This window comes from Electrophorus electricus, chromosome 18, assembly GCF_013358815.1.
Source record: "Electrophorus electricus isolate fEleEle1 chromosome 18, fEleEle1.pri, whole genome shotgun sequence".
Lineage (NCBI taxonomy): Eukaryota > Metazoa > Chordata > Actinopteri > Gymnotiformes > Gymnotidae > Electrophorus > Electrophorus electricus.
Genome location: NC_049552.1, coordinates 8,014,300 through 8,030,606, shown reverse-complemented (window position 1 = coordinate 8,030,606; position 16,307 = coordinate 8,014,300).

The following is a 16,307-nucleotide window of genomic DNA, read 5'->3' as shown; positions in this document are numbered from 1 at the left end:
ATATATATGCATACTTTATTTGGTCAGAAGATCTGAGAGGCCTTGGGTATTACACACTGCATGTTTAGGCAAAAAGGTGCAAACATTATTGCTAAATGCAGGTGCTCATCAGCTGCGCGTGTGTGTGTGTGTGTGTGTGTGTGTGTGCGTGTGTGTGTGTGTGTGTGTGTGTGTGTGTGCGCGTGTGTGGGTGTGTGTGCACATGCACACATGTTCATTTTGGCTTGTGAATGTGCAGATGAAACAGAACTTTCAGAGGGTCATGGCCAATGGAAAGAGCCATGATGGTGTTTGCTTCCAGGTGACCTGTGACCCATGCAGCAACAACTCTTTCAGCTTTATCTGCCTCAGTTACTGCACTACCAGTTCACCCTTACAGACAGCATCGTGAGTTCAGTCTGATGTCTCCATTCATAGCACATGTGGCTGGCTAGGGGCGGGAGGGGGGGGTAGGAGAGTTCATCCCATCTGTTCTTCTTCATTGGATTCCCTTTCACTCCATCACTTTGCTCTTTCTTCCTTCAAATGTAAATCTTTCTGTTCTCCATCTGTATCTTTTTTGCTCCGCATATTTGCCCTGAGAGTGTGGTGAAGGTTATAGCTTTTTTTTTTTCCTTTAACCATTTCAGTTTTCTTGACTGTTTTACAGCCGTTATATAGCTTTTGCTCTTATAACGAACTCAGTCCAGATCTTCTTTGCACTTTGCACTTTTTGGAAGTTACCATGTTAACATGTGAGGAAGGCCTGTAGGCACCTGCTCAAGCCAAAGCCAAAATGTAGAACATGCAAGCAGTTTTCTTTAAAGCTATTTTGTTTGTGAAACCTTTGTTCTTCTTTGATTAAATGCAGACATGTTTGAATACAGGGCAGAAGCTTTGTGGAACCTAGCTCAGTGAAACCAACACATGATATAGCACTCTAAGACACAGCCAGTCCATTATTTCATTTTGTGTTTGTCACTCATCTTCCAGTAGCTTTATTACATTTAACCTCCCCATTGTGACAAAGAGAAGTGCAAACTGGAACAAGCTCAACACAGATTCTGTGCAAGGCTGACAGCTGTGAGTGTGTTTTGTGTTTGTGTTCTATGACTTACTATGCCTGAGATGACACTGACAACTCCACTATGACTTACTATGCCTGAGATGACACTGACAACTCCACTATGACTTACTATACCTGAGATGACACTGACAACTCCACTATGACTTACTATACCTGAGATGACACTGACAACTCCACTATGACTTACTATACCTGAGATGACACTGACAACTCCACTATGACTTACTATGCCTGAGATGACACTGACAACTCCACTATGACTTACTATGCCTGAGATGACACTGACAACTCCACTATGACTTACTATGCCTGAGATGACACTGACAACTCCACTATGACTTACTATGCCTGAGATGACACTGACAACTCCATTATGACTTACTATGCTTGAGATGACACTGACAACTCCATTATGACTTACTATGCCTGAGATGACACTGACAACTCCACTATGACTTACTATGCCTGAGGTGACAATTACAACACCACTATGACTTACTATGCCTGAGATGACACTGACAACTCCACTATGACTTGTCAGATCTTCATATCACTTCAAGCCACCTTTTTTTTTGGGGGGGGGGGGGGGGGGGGGGACCAGAAAAAAAATGCTAAAAAAGAAAAAAATAACCATTGCTTCCCAAATAAAATTAAAAGGGCGTAAAAGGTCTCCTAAACTGTGCACAAACTGCACTGTTTGTTTGCTGGGGTAAAAGATAGAAAATCAATATTCACAAGCATGACTGAATCCGATAAAATGTATAGTTCCTGTAATATGAAATTTTTCTGCATATTTTCTGCTGTCAGATATGGTGTCAGACAGGCCTCCAGTGCTTGTTTCTTTGGTTTCAGTGCACTCTATGCTTGCAAATGACACAACTAAATGAAGTTAGCTTCAGCCCTTTCAAACAGGGGAAGGAAATAAAATTCACAGTGCAGCTTGTCAAGTCATTTTTGAATATAACTATGCCACCATTTGCATTTATGGCCAGGCCCTTTGCAATAAAACTAAACAAGGCCATGTTATTGTTGGAATGCCAAATTAAATGTGACTTTATAAAAGTACTTTTTTGTTGTATTTTGTATTCTTTGCAAAGCTTGGAGATCATAAGATACAGAAGACTGAGGGTGTGTTGTCCTCTATGCATGCATAGATTAGTCCCCTTTTGGAGTGACAAAATGAATATTAAATTGGTTTTCACAGTCAGAAATTAGCTGAAAAGTTCAGGACGGGCTGATGTGCATGTGTGTGTATGTGTGTTTGTAAGGGACATACCAAAATTGTTTGTTCTCACGGAGGTGCATTCCTGTGGTTCCTGTTTGGGTCACAGTTGAGCTGCAGCCAATACATGCAACTCTTTTCTAGACACATGCAAGGTGAAGGAGTATCCTGCAATAACGACACACACCCACGTGGATACGCATGCATGCATATCTTCAGAGTATTTATGCAAACCACCAACCATGGATTTCACAGGGACACAAAAGCCTGCTTGCTGCCTTTTAAATGCACATTGACATGCTTGTGCGCAAATGTGAACTCACCACATCTACTCACTGCAATGCCAAAAGATACACACACACACACACACACACACACACACACACACACACACACATTAATCTCTGATATTAAACTCATAGCTGTATGGTCTTTGGCCGAGCTTTTGATCAAATGTATATAGTATACAGTCCTCCTTCTTCTTTCTATCCGGTTATATTCTCTCTACTTGGTTCAGTTTTATACCTCCTCTCTCCACTATTCCGCCTTTCAAACAACAGCAGACCGCAGCAAGGGGCACAGGAAGTACCTACCTCCATTAGGCTGCCCATAAAGAACATATGTGTGTAACTCAATAGCCAAGCTAGCCCGCTATGAACATTTTATCTACAATGCACACACACAAGGAGGTATGCCAGTACATGTAGACTTGGAAATGTGCAAATACACGTACAAACTCAAACACACATGGACACACATTTACAAAGGCACATAAAGCATAAAACAGCCATGCGTTCGGCACACGCATCCACACACGCTCACATACACACCTACACATTCAAGCACTTTATCAGTCGCATCTTGCTGCGATACACATTTCTCTCAGTGCTATTGGATTTCTCTGGGGGGCGCATGGACTGCAGTAATGACCCACTAAAAGAATGACATGAAAACGAAGGAATGTCAGAATTAGCCCCCAGGAAAAAGCGGGGGGGGAATGAAAATGGCACATGGAATTCATTACTTTTATTGGTACACAAGCACGGCATACACCCCTCTCTCCTCGTCTCCTTGTTCCCACCCCTCCTTTACCAAAGACTGTGATCCCTTTGCATGCCAGAGAAAAAAAGACAACAGCCCTTTCTGTTAGGAGGTGTTTAAAGACAAAAAGCTGTGCTTGTCCTGCAGCCTCAGAGGGCTTAATGCGTCTTTTATGATAAACGCTAGCCCGAAAGCACGATGCTGCTTCCGTCTCCGAGCTGAATTATTACGTGCGAGTGCCAGTTGGATGGGTGGGTTGTGATAGGCCCATGGAGATCCCAGTGCATGCTTTGTGGCGCTGCCTTTCAAAGGGAATGCTTGCATGTCCATATTTGTTTAGTACTAAAGCAAAATCGAAGAGCAATAAATAAACAGCAAGTTAAAAGAGTCATTACAGGCTGAGTTATTGGGCTGTCTCTTGCTGTCTCTCTCTTTGTCTCCCATCCAACACCACTCTTTTTCATCTCCCTCTCCCTGACTCTCTCTCCCTTTCACTATTCCTCCTCCTGTATGCTCCCTTCTGTATGCTCTTTTCTGTCTGCTCTTTTCTGCTTGTGGTCTTTTGCTGTTCAGGTAATGTTCTCTGCTGGTGGTCCAGCCACGTTAATCCTGCGTGGTGAAGACGACACTCACTGTGCTCTAAACACAACAAACATCACAGTGCTCCCCTCACTTAATCTCCCATTACAGGCATCTCTTCACTGGCAATTTGGACCTCAGGGCGTAGCTTCCCGCACGTCTTCTCCTGGACCAAAAACCCGTCCTTTGGTCCATGCGTGCGGCCACCCCACCACTGTCTTCAAGTGATTCGGTCATCCTCTCACCCTCTGCCATTTTTATCATGCAAACAGATGGACGGCTGCTAGGCCCCAAGTGGCAGCTAAGTGGCAGCTAACTTTAGCGGGCCGGCACGGGACTCGCAGCCCACAGTCGCGACTGGCTTCAGGGTCTGTTTGAGCGAGTTTCAGCTGCCGCGACTGGCTTCAGGGTCTGTTTGAGTGAGTTCCCTCCAAGTAGCCTGGCAGTGCCAGAGATAACAAGCAGCAAATACAATTGCTCAAACCACAGCCCTTTCTGAGCTTCTCCATAATCAAACGCTCAGCACAAGCACACTGACAAAGAATTGGTAGAAGTGGTGTCTTTTGTGTGTGTGTGTGTGTGTGTGCGCGTGCATGCGTGCGTGCGTGCGTGTGCGCTTCATGGGAGCATCCCTGGGTGTTGCCTTTTGTTTATTGACAGATGGGGATATAGCATGTACGTCACACTCTTTTCATACCATTCGTACCAAAGCCTTCATCTAAAGTCTCTCGTTCAGCCTTGCTCAACTCCTGCGTATAGTACCTCATAGCTTTAAGGATGTTACATGTTGCTTCAGTCCACACTTACAGAAGTGTTATTGTTCTTCTCAAGCACTTTAAGCCTGCTTGCCTAGGTTGTCTTCCTTCAATGACTAGCATGTGTTTTAGGGTGTGTTTCAGGTGTGTGATTCCTTGTGTGTGACTATTTGCATCTCCGTGAGACACTCTTTGTGTTTGTGTGTGTTAGTGTGTGTGTGTGTGTGTGTGTGTGTGTGTGTCTAAGGTGTTGGCTGAGTTAGGGAGAAAGAAATATGGAGAAGGTCCAGAAGAGAAAAGCAACCGTGATCCCAGCATTGTACCTTTTCCATTCCAGATTAAGAGAGATTTAGACGGGGCTCTGAAATTCTCTCCTTACACAGGCTTCCAAGCCCAGAATGAAGATAAAACTGCTCCTGTTTAAAAGTAATGAAACTTGCCTGTGTGTGTGTGTGTGTGTGTGTGTGTGTGTGTGTGTGTGTGTGTGTGTGTGTGTGTGTGTGTGTGTGTGTGTGTGTGTGTGCAATTAAATTGAAAAAAGCAGCTGTGAACATATATTCTCAGGATCAATATTAATGAGTCATCTACATTACTGTTGTCTTGCTTGTTGTCTGTTTGGCGTTCTACCTCTGAACTGCCCTGTGTGGACATGCATGTGCCTTGTGTGGACATACATGTGCATCAGGGCTGGGACCAATCTGAACAGAAGTACATACACATGCACCCCCACACCAGTTTTGATATGACAATGCACAGTGGCATAATGAAAGCAGCTCACCATTCAAAACTATGTACATTTTCAGAAATTGCTGCATTTGGGTGAAAAATCTAAGGACATGATTTTTTCTGGTTCTGATTAGCTCTGAATAGTGCTTCATCCTGCTCAATGAATGTGACACTGATGCATTGTTCATTAATAGACTATTTATTGGTCAGCAACACATTATTAAGAAAATGTGTAATTTTAACTTGAGATATATGTTCAATAATCTGATAATACTATAATGTCAGTACAGTTATTTTCTTGAGCAATCACATAATAAATACTTGATTCGTTCATGCCTTTGACCTCAACCATGGTGTCTGTCACTCAGAACTCTGCCCTGCTACAGCCCAGGGGCCTATAGAGGAACCGCTAAATGACCAGGCACTTAAAATGGCGACTACTTACATTTGTGAGAGACCCCTGTACCCACCAGACTCTCCGCGCCGCCTGTGCAAACGTTGCACCTGCTTTTGTTGTTATTGGAAAGGTGTTTGTTTTTCCAACACATCTACCAGTTCGAATCTATAAAAGCTCCGATCGTTTCCAGATGATGAGTGAGAGGTTGATGTGCGGTCTAACTGCTGTATCCCAGCCTAGAGCTTGTTTTTAGGTGAAGATTGTTTTGTGTTGTATGGGTATCTTGTGTAGTGTAGCATTACAGAGTCTCATTAGTCCTCTGTAGGAGCCCATGTGAAGCTAAATTAGCACCAGTGATCTCATGGGGTCCTTCGGGGCCACAACAACATGAGGAAGAAATTTCTCTTTAGTCGTACGTCATGGCAGGCATATCTGTATCCAAATAAAGAAAGAGTCTCAGTGAGGCACGTCCACTTCTAAAGTAATGCAACACCCTGTAAAGGCCTTTACTAGCACATTTAAAGCCATATAGCCAAGCCCAGGCTGACTAGGCTGGTATATCCTCATATAGCCAAGCCCAGGCTGACTAGGCTGGTATTTCCTAATGTAGCCAAGCCCAGGCTAACTAGGCTGGTATATCCTAATGTGTGCAAGAGAACTTACCTTGGAATGGTTGTGTTGCCTAAACCTTTGTGTGTGTGTGTGTGTGTGTGTGTGTGTGTGTGTGTGTGTGTGTGTGTGTGTGTGTGTGTGTGTGTGTGTGTGTGCACGCACATGTGTATGCGTGTGTTCCTGAGTCTCTTTCTCGTACACACAGAGTGTGCATGGTACTGGGCTCTCTGTAAGTCATGTAAGTCGACAGTATGATTTTATCCAGCCTTTGCTAGATTGAATCTTTCCCCAGTTGGCCAGTTCTGTTTTTTATCATCATAGAAATCTGTGCCTCTGTCAGCAAATGGGAGTTTTGATTTTGTGTGTTTTTAATGAAAAGCATTTTTTTAATCAGCCATTCATTGAGTGAGGAATGAGAGAGCAGAAAATCATAAGAATCCATTGAACATGTTGCAGAAAAGCAGAAGGAGGGAGGAAGAGAACAAGAAGGGGGTGGGGGGGGGGGACCTGAATGGACCTATTAGGGCCTCCGAGAGGGAACAATATGGCCAAGAGTGGAATTTCATCAGAGAACTGTAAAATGAATTCCCGAAAAGTGTTTCTGTGTGTAAGTGTGTGTACCTGTGAGCATGTGTGCACATGCATGGGTGTGTGTATATGCATGCATAAACTTCCTCCCTTAAGTAAATGGTGTTCTTCTCTAGCTGCTGTAATTACAAGGCAGGCTGAGTCAAGAGTGTGTTTACTCAGGCGGCAGCTCAAGATCAAGGCCAACACACACTCTCTCTCTCTCTCTCTCTCTCTCTGTCTCACACACACACACACACACACACAGACACACAGACATGCAAGTATGCATGCTATCCCAAGTGCACCTGTGGAAGTTACATCACTTTTTGATCACAAGGCAGGAGTGATGCATCATTCCATTATGACAGGATGGCTGACCGGCCGGACACACACCCCACACACTCACACAGAAGCACACTAGTCTTTAGGAATCTCCCATATCAGTGTTTACAAACTGTTCATTCATCCTGTCATTATTATAGATCGAAGGCATGACCAGACATATCAGCATTAGTCTGCATGTTGATAATGGTGAAACACGCCGCTCTCTAATCATACTAATTTGTATGTAGCATGTTCTCCTTAGACAGCTTCAGTATCTTACCACTGTGTATGGTGTGTGTGTGTGTGTGTGTGTGTGTGTGTGTGTGTGTGTGTGTGTGTGTGTGTGTGTGTGTGTGTGTGTGTGTGTGTGTGTGTGTTTGTCTGACAAAATGAATTCTGCAACCAAGACTTAGGTTGGTTCTGATATAATTTTGTTTTTCAGTACACTTAATAAGCACTCTCTCCGGGGCTTGGTATTTGAGTAGTCTCAGGAGTCAATTCAAAATCAAATATTTTATGAACCATTCATATTCTGCTAATTTTCGCAGTGATAATATTGTATGACACAAAATTTGTGTCCCCTTGACACAAAACATGGCCTAATGATATAGATTATGTATGAGAAAAGATTAACAAAACTCCAGTTGAAAACAGATCTCTTTGGAAATAAATTGTGATCAGAAAAAATAAACTACCTAAAAAAACCAAAGTGGTTTACTATTGTAGATACTTTAGTCGATGCAGGCAACGTCTAAAAAATATTCAGACATTAAACTACTTGAAGAGTCATCCCAAATATAAAAAAAACTAGGACTGTCCTGGAGTTGGAATGCATGCATTTCTCCACTGCTCTTTTTGAAAGCATGCTTAACACTTGTAAACATTTTTCTTTAACTACTCTGGTTGTTAAGAAAAAAAATACTAATTAAGGGCTGTGAGGAATCTGAGAACTGATAATTATTAGCAGATGTATGCTATATGTGACTATAATGCCATGTGTGTATGTGTGTGTAAGTGTGTGTGTTCGCATTTGGGTTCAGTCACATACAGGTTCAGTCATACAGTGCTTTGGTTGGGTTTTTTTTGGTTGTTTTTTTTCCCCTCCTCTGTTCTAGAAGAACAGGAAACAGGCCACTGTGCTTTGGGCAGTTCTACCAGCTGAGCACTACCAAATGTCAGAGGAGCGCGTACGAATATGTGCGCTAGGCAGAATGGGTGGGGGGGTTATACTCAGAAAAGGGAGTGGAAATACACTTCAGTCCCCTGCATGTTTGCATTACTGTTACTTTAATAGTGGTCAGCTCTGAGGCTGTGAAAGAACCACATTTCATCAGGTTGTTTCGTCAGATTTAAAAAAGAATGCGTATTGGAAAATCCCTCTAATCTGCATCCTGATTCATTGGGACAGATTAGGAGAGCTGAGGTGACAAAAGAAGCTAAAACCTTTATCTGCAAGGTCAGAGGTCACAGAGAGTTCATAAGGTGGGAGCTGCTTTGTTCTGGGAGATCCATATTAGAAGCTCTGTTGGTTGGGGATCACTAGAGGATCAACAGATCAAAGACCTCAGTCAGCAAGGTTCATCAATTTACAGACTCAAACTGTCTTTTTGGAAATGTGGTTCCAACCTAGCCCCATTACTCAGATCTTAGACCACACATGCTCATAGGTGTGCCTGCTTTGTGTCTGTTTTTTTACTGATGTGGAAATAGTGGTTGGTGCTTAAAAGCCAACTTGAGTTGCAAGGCTAAATATTGAATAAAGAATATGTAGTCTAATGATAATTTATCCTAGCCTAAATATCACAACAAAAAAGACTTCAAGAATTCAAGTTAGCCCTTTGGTTGAGAATCCTGGGAAATGACTGGTCATGTTCATGTTCAGGTTTTGGCGCTCCTCCCTCTATAATGGACATCCAACCAAAGAAAGAGGAAACGGTTGGCTTTGGTTTTCTTGCTTAATCCACTTTCTGAAGAGAGGTTGTCACTGGAGTCACATGCAACTATCTCTCTCTGTCTCTTTCTCTCTCTCTCTCACTAATGCCCTGGTTAGAGGCCATGTGGCTATTCTTGGCCAGAGTTAAAAAAGGGATGGGTAAAATATAGAAATGCATGAACAGGAAAAGGAATTGGAAGAGGAAAGAGGTAATTGAAGGGTTGAGGGTAACACTTAATGTTGTGTCATTTCTGCATATTTGTGTAACCCCCTTGAACCTAATATCTGACTGTGCTCTTAGAGAACAGGGGGACAGTTGGGGGGATGAAGATTTATTGATGTGGCTTGTTATGTAACAGTTGGAAAATGTTTTGGTGTTCTCAAAAAAAAAAAAAAAAACCAAAAAACAGCTCTATGCATTTGCCTGGGTCACAAGTATGCAGTTTGAGGAGTCCCTTTTCTTCAGAGTGCGGTTCTATTGCAATCAGAGATCAGGGTACAAAACAGTATTTACTGAACTGTCTCAGCGAGCTCTAAACACAAACAAAACAAACAGATCAAAATAGTCACAGCAAATATGGCAATTACCCAAGTTTCACTCATAATGGAGAATAAGGCCATAGGGCAATGATGGTGGCTTTTGTTATATTTTGTGACATTTCAGATGTTTTATGTGAACAGTGTTTCAATTTAGGACCACTGCTGAGTCCCATTTCTGTAGCATTCATGTGTGATGGATGTGTTCTAATAGTCAAATCCTAGTTGGGTTGAATTTCTCCTTACCACTCACCTGCTCAGATCTGCTCAGATCTGTTTAGCTCTCTGCACTTCAAAAAGATAATTTGGTGTAGTGTACACTATGCAAGAGCTGGTTAATACACTTCAAGCATGAGTCCAAATCTCACACAGATTAAGAGTGGTGATCCTTTTGGTAGTCACATGGAATCGCTCTAGAGTGCCAGGGTTTTACAAAATATGCTTTGATTTCAGGGCAGCACTTATTATTATTATTATTTAAAAAAAAAATAATTTTAATTGAAATTCATACAAACAATGAATGGAACGGGTTTTGGAGGAACACAGTGGTTCCATAGGATCCATGCATCCATGTTTTTTTTTTCCCTTCATTTATTTTTTGCTTGTTCCTTTCGTGTTTGGATACCTAAAATAGCAGTGCATACTAGCAGTAAATGTGTGGTTCCATAATTCTTAAAGGATGTGGTTGAAGAGTAATGATTCTCAAAATTCAATATTATAATATTATGTGTGCTTGTGTGTGTATAAGACTGTAAACATCTTTTACATACATCTTCCAATTATTTCTCAACCAAATATCATTCAGTTAGTAAAAAATACAAATGATGTATTAGTTTTGCAGATATCAAACAGGCTCCTAGAAAATCCAAAAATGAACCTTTTTAAAGTTATGGCTGAGGAGACTTTTAAAAAATTAAAAGACATAAACGATTTTGTATTTATAATCAACTCCACATCAGATTCTCACAGTAACAATATAACACTCAAGGTTTATGATAGTTATTAAATGTAAGCACACCCTGGATTCCTTGTAGGCTAATGAATATAGCCAATTCTCCCACTTCCGAAATCTTTTGACACAGGCCCTACTTTACATAATTCTGTAGTGTACACTTGGAGTAGGCTTCACAGTGCTCTGTGGATGGTAAATGGAGAAGGTTGTGGGACAAGTGCACTTCAGAGAATTTGTTTTATGTTACCATCACTTGTGCACTATGGAAGGGGGATCAGAGAGAGGGCTTTGGAAGTGTCTCTAGATCTGCCTGACTAGATTTTACCATAAGAGACACAAGCCAGCGTGTGTGTGTGTGTGTGTGTGTGTGTGTGTGTGTGTGTGTGTGTGTGTGTGTGTGTGTGTGTGTGTGTGTGTGTGAGGGGCATTACTCAGCAAACTGTTTACAGTAGGTACTCCTAGCTCTCTCGCTTGTGAAGGCCTGGGTTCCTTTAACTTGTCTGTCACTATGGAACGCAACCCAACTTTGGGCACATGTCGAAACATCTTTTGTTGGAAAATGTTCAGAAAATGTTTAGCTTTCATTTTTCATTCACCTGAAGTACAGTAGTGGGAATTGAATCCCACAGTGTTTTATTTACTTACTCTTTTAGCCTGTTTTATAAATGGATAGAGTGCTTTGAATAATTCAGCAACTCTTTCTATCTCTTTTTCTCTCTATCAGTACTGAAATGTTGACAGTTCACATGCAAGAAATATTCTTAAATCCTAAAGCCTCTAGCTCTTCAAAATATTGTTGGTAAAAAGGCACACAACATTAACACTTTTTAAAAAAAAAACATATCATGGATTGAAAATGTAGTTGTTACCATGTGTTTATGTGGATCCTTAGAGCGCACGCTGTGGATTTAGCAGGCCTTACTATGTCCATGAGGTTTCCATGAGAGTTGTATTTGGCCATTTGTTTATTTCTGCCCTAATGCTGTCCAGAGGCTGGCTGGACATTGTCTCGAGGTTGTCCAGAGGTTTCAATTCAGTAGCCTCATTTTTTGCCAGCTACTTACACTGTGAGTTTGTGAGATCATAACAGTGACATTGACCCTTAGTTCACCCTGATGCTTTGCACTATCATACTACTGTGCAAACTGCAGAGCTAACCACAGAAGCAGTACGAAAAGCCAAATACAAAGACAAATATGACAGCACGAACCCTTGCTAATTTTCACCAGAGAGCGTTCCCATTTAAAGAGACATTTTGGGGAGCTTAGGACAGAGGACATGCTGTCTGTCCCATGTGAAAAGAGGATCACTTTTGCAGATCACAGATTATTAGATTCTATGTGATTATTCAGATCACACAGATTATTAGATTACATTACTGGGGCTTTCAGATTTCATTAAATTATCTTCTTCTTGTCATTTCGGCCGATTTATTTTTGTAACACTGTGATTTTTGTAAACAGGCAGACACCCTCACAACCAAATGGCAAGACACAGAATATTTTCTGCTAGTCATTATAAGGGTGAGTTTTCAAATATGGGTCACCTGTGCACCATCACCCTGACTCAGTGTGTGTGTGTGTTTTAGTAATGATCATGCCATCAATATGGAACTGTGATTGATTGCCCACCAAGCCTTAGATCTACACATTTCCATATGTTTTTAGCATTATAATGCTAAAATGTATGATCATTATAATACTAAAATGTATAACATGATCCATATGTTATAACCTCTCCTTAGCACACTGAAGAATGTATCACATTTATCTATGTACTACCCCTCCTTTTGGCTCTTACATAAACACTCAGGCATGCGTGCACACACACACACACACACACACACACACACACACACACACACACACACACACACACAAAACCCCCCCAAAAAACGGGTTATCCTGCCTTTCTGACATCTCTCTTTCTGTAAAACAGGCCAGTCTATATAAATGGCCCTTGCCTTGTCTACTTCTCTGCCTTTGTAAGAGAATTTTTCAAGTTGTTGAAACAGTACAGCAGGCCACAGGGTGGTCACATACACAGGGCCTTGTGAGAATGCTGGGATTTCTGCTTGGCAGTTTCCCTCCTCAACTCACTGACACAGCATGCTAACAGCAGGTTAGCGCAGCAGGCTAATGGCAGATTAACAAAACAAAAATCTCATAGCAGACCAGCAAAAGTGACTGCGTAGTGCTACAGCATGTTCTCTATACAGTGATAAAACATAATAAATCCACTGATATCACTAAGATCTAAAAGTTAAAGAGCAACATTTTCATTACTAGCGTAGCATGTTATTTGCAGGCAGCTAAAGCAAGCTTAGGCCATGTGATTTTAGTCAAATAACAGTGCTTTGGAATAGAAGGTTCACAGTGGGGTGGTACATCAAAAGCCCCCCTGCCAATCTTCAGTTCCTTTAGTCAAGTCCATGTACTCTTCTAGCAGTTATATCATGGGTCAGTGCTGGTGCTACACACCATTTTATAGTCCACACATTTTATTTTTGCTCCAGGACCTACATAGATTAGCGTTCAAAGGTTGCAAGGCCATTTTATGTTCAGCATTATATTTACTCTGGTACATATTAGAAGTCCAGCACCAGTCATGGCCTAATCAATGAGTGTCTATCGATGAGAATGTGACTTTCTTCCATATGCTCTTTGCGTTCTCAGATTACGTTTTGACAACGAAGTGAGCCACAGCACAATTTGTTGGTCCCCTGGGCACAGTTCCGGGTGCATCTGTTCCGCCTGTCCCCCACCCCCTGCTATCTTGACACAGTAATAATTTCAGGCAAAGTCAAAACACAAATTATAAACAGATATTCTTCAAGCATGACGTGTAGAAATAACAGCACAAAATGGGCTGTTCTGATTTAATGCTGCCCAGGGTCTTAAATCCCCCCCTCCCCCCATGCACACTCTCCTTCCTTCCTCTTCCTCTTCTCCTTCTATCTGCCCGGCGCGCTCTCAGCTCTGGCAGCTGCCCTCACCTTTCATTATCATTCAGGAGCTCACCGTTTTTTTTTTTCGTTTTTTTTTGCATATGGAACCATCTGCTGTGTAAAGGTCAGCGAGCGAGCATGAAGGGCAGCATGATGTGCATGATGTCTTCATAAAGCATGTGACTCTGCTCCTGCCCCCGACTCCGGAGCATGTACTTTGTCCATCCATCATGCACCGCCGGCGGTGCTTGTCCAGCGCAGCCACGGAAATGCAATTAACTTCACGTGTCCAGCGTTCAGCCTTCTCATAGTGGAGTTCCGTACTTCAGAAATGCTACTGAGTAGAATTTAGAAGGGACGGAGAATAAATGAGAGAATGCTGAAAAGATGTTTGTTTTTAGGATTAGGATTTAATTTATTTTCTGGTAGTATTTCAGTTAGGCATGTGATCAAGTGAGTCATGTGCTGCACCCTTGTTTTAATGCTCTCCCATACAGTTAGCATGTAGTTAAAATACTAAAGAAAATGAAAATAGTTTTGCACCTGCTTTTCTTTTTGGAAAAGTCACGCCACTTGCAATGACATGAAGTCTCACTTTTTCACCCAGTCAAAACACTTTTGGTTAGTCCAAAAATATTAAATTCGGGGGTTAACGAGACAGAGTCAAAGATCAAAAAGCAATGGCTTTGGTACAAAGATGGCAAATAAACTGTCTGCATACATTCAGTTTGGGTTACCTTGTATATCATCACCATTGTTTTGTTTTCATTGACTGAAAAATGTAGGCGCCTTTCGGCTTGTAGTGGATTTATGTCGAGGGCAAAGCTGCTTTAGGTCCTTGGCCAAATGACTCTCCCAATTAATTGTGATTTAATACCCCTGCAAGAAATTAGACCTCTTTTTCCAAAAGGTCATTTAATTAGCACCATCAACTTTGAGGGATGAAGGTGGTGTTTCAAGATGGGGAGAGTTTTATGGACCAGCTAATCAAAATAATGCCCCTTTTTATGGTTATAGGAAGACATCTCTCAGCACTATCAGGCAGTGTTTCGTATCCTCCCCACTACACGCACATGGTGGCACGTGCTGGATTTCACTGTATTAATCACACAACTGGAAGTAGTTTTGCTTGCATTGAAGCATGGCCTCCACACTGCACTGAAAGTAATTGTCGGGCTGGCATTTCAGCCGACGGTCGTCCTCACGTTCCCTAAAAGAGGCACTTTATTGGAGTCCAGAGTGGAAGGAACCATTTGAGAAAGGGCAACTATGAAACCAGTGAAAGGGAGGAAATAATTACATGAAAAGGACACTGTTAGCATGAGACATGGTGTACACACTGAACATGACAGCTTGTGGTGCAAACCAGACCGTTCTTGGCGAATGTGTCGGAAGCAGCTGAAATCTCACACAAGGCTTTTAGCTGCTGTTCCCAAATAAAGTCCACATTTGTAGCAATGCTGCATTCTCTCAGGTATTCCAGTGGTGATGCTCTTGTTTCATTGGTGTTCATTTATAGTAGCACCCCATGCAAAATCCAAAAAGTAAAATTGATTCCTTGTGCCACAAAAAAAAGTAATAAATGAGAAATATGAGAAATCAAAGCAAAATGGAATCGTTGGTTCACAATGTTCTAATTTAATATTGGCAGCAGGCCTCTGATTTTATGGTCCCCTCTATCTTCTTACTAAAGGGGACGTTTACTCCAGCATCACTAAGTCACAAGTTTAGTAGTTCCAACTAGCCTGGCAACAGAGCGCCAGGGGAAATTCATATAAGGTATTGCTTAGTGAAGTTTTTTATGTTGTTGTTTTTGTTTTTGTTTTTGATCATATATGATCACATATGATCATCATATGGTGACAGATTGGTTCAGGCTTCTGTACTTCATTTCACTTTTCTTCTAGAATACCAGCGAATATGGAGTTGGTGTTTTGGACTTCTTATAAGGGCTTTCTCCTTATTCTCTCCTTTTCTCTGGAGATGAATAGGCATTGCTTCATGTTCCTTCTCTAAACAGAAAGGTGAATTGAGGTGAGGTGGCATGGAATATTACTATTTCTTTTCCCTCAGATGCCCTTTATGATAACAAACCTTCTCTCAAGGAATTGACTTCCGAGGACCATAAACCAGGGGTGGAGTCATACCTTATCTTCACCTCATAGACCGCACCCCAATATCCCTTTTTTTTTTTTCTTCAGTGTGTTCAGTGTCTGATGTTGTCATGGAAACATGCCCAATGTGCTAACGCCCAAAGCACTGTTCATGAACCCAAGACTCATTCCATGCCCATATACGCCCAAGAGGGATGGGGAGGGAAAAAAAAAAACTCAGATCACTAGTCACCTGTATTTAGACTTCTCCATGATACAGTAATGTATACAAGACCTTTTTCCAACCCAGGCCTCCACTGGCAAAAAAAAACCCTGTCTCTGTGTCTCTGGTATACGTTAACAGCGTCTAGCATGAGCATAGCGTAATCCGGCTCGGGGGGGACCAGTTACACTCGTTTTCTCCCGCGAGTGTCTCTTTTTTTTCAGTCCTGTCGTGAGCTGTGCCAAAGCCCCTCTGAGCGGTCATGTTTTTCTGTGTGCGTGGGTGTGCATGAGAGACAGTGTGTGATTGTAATGCGAAGAGATGGTGAGT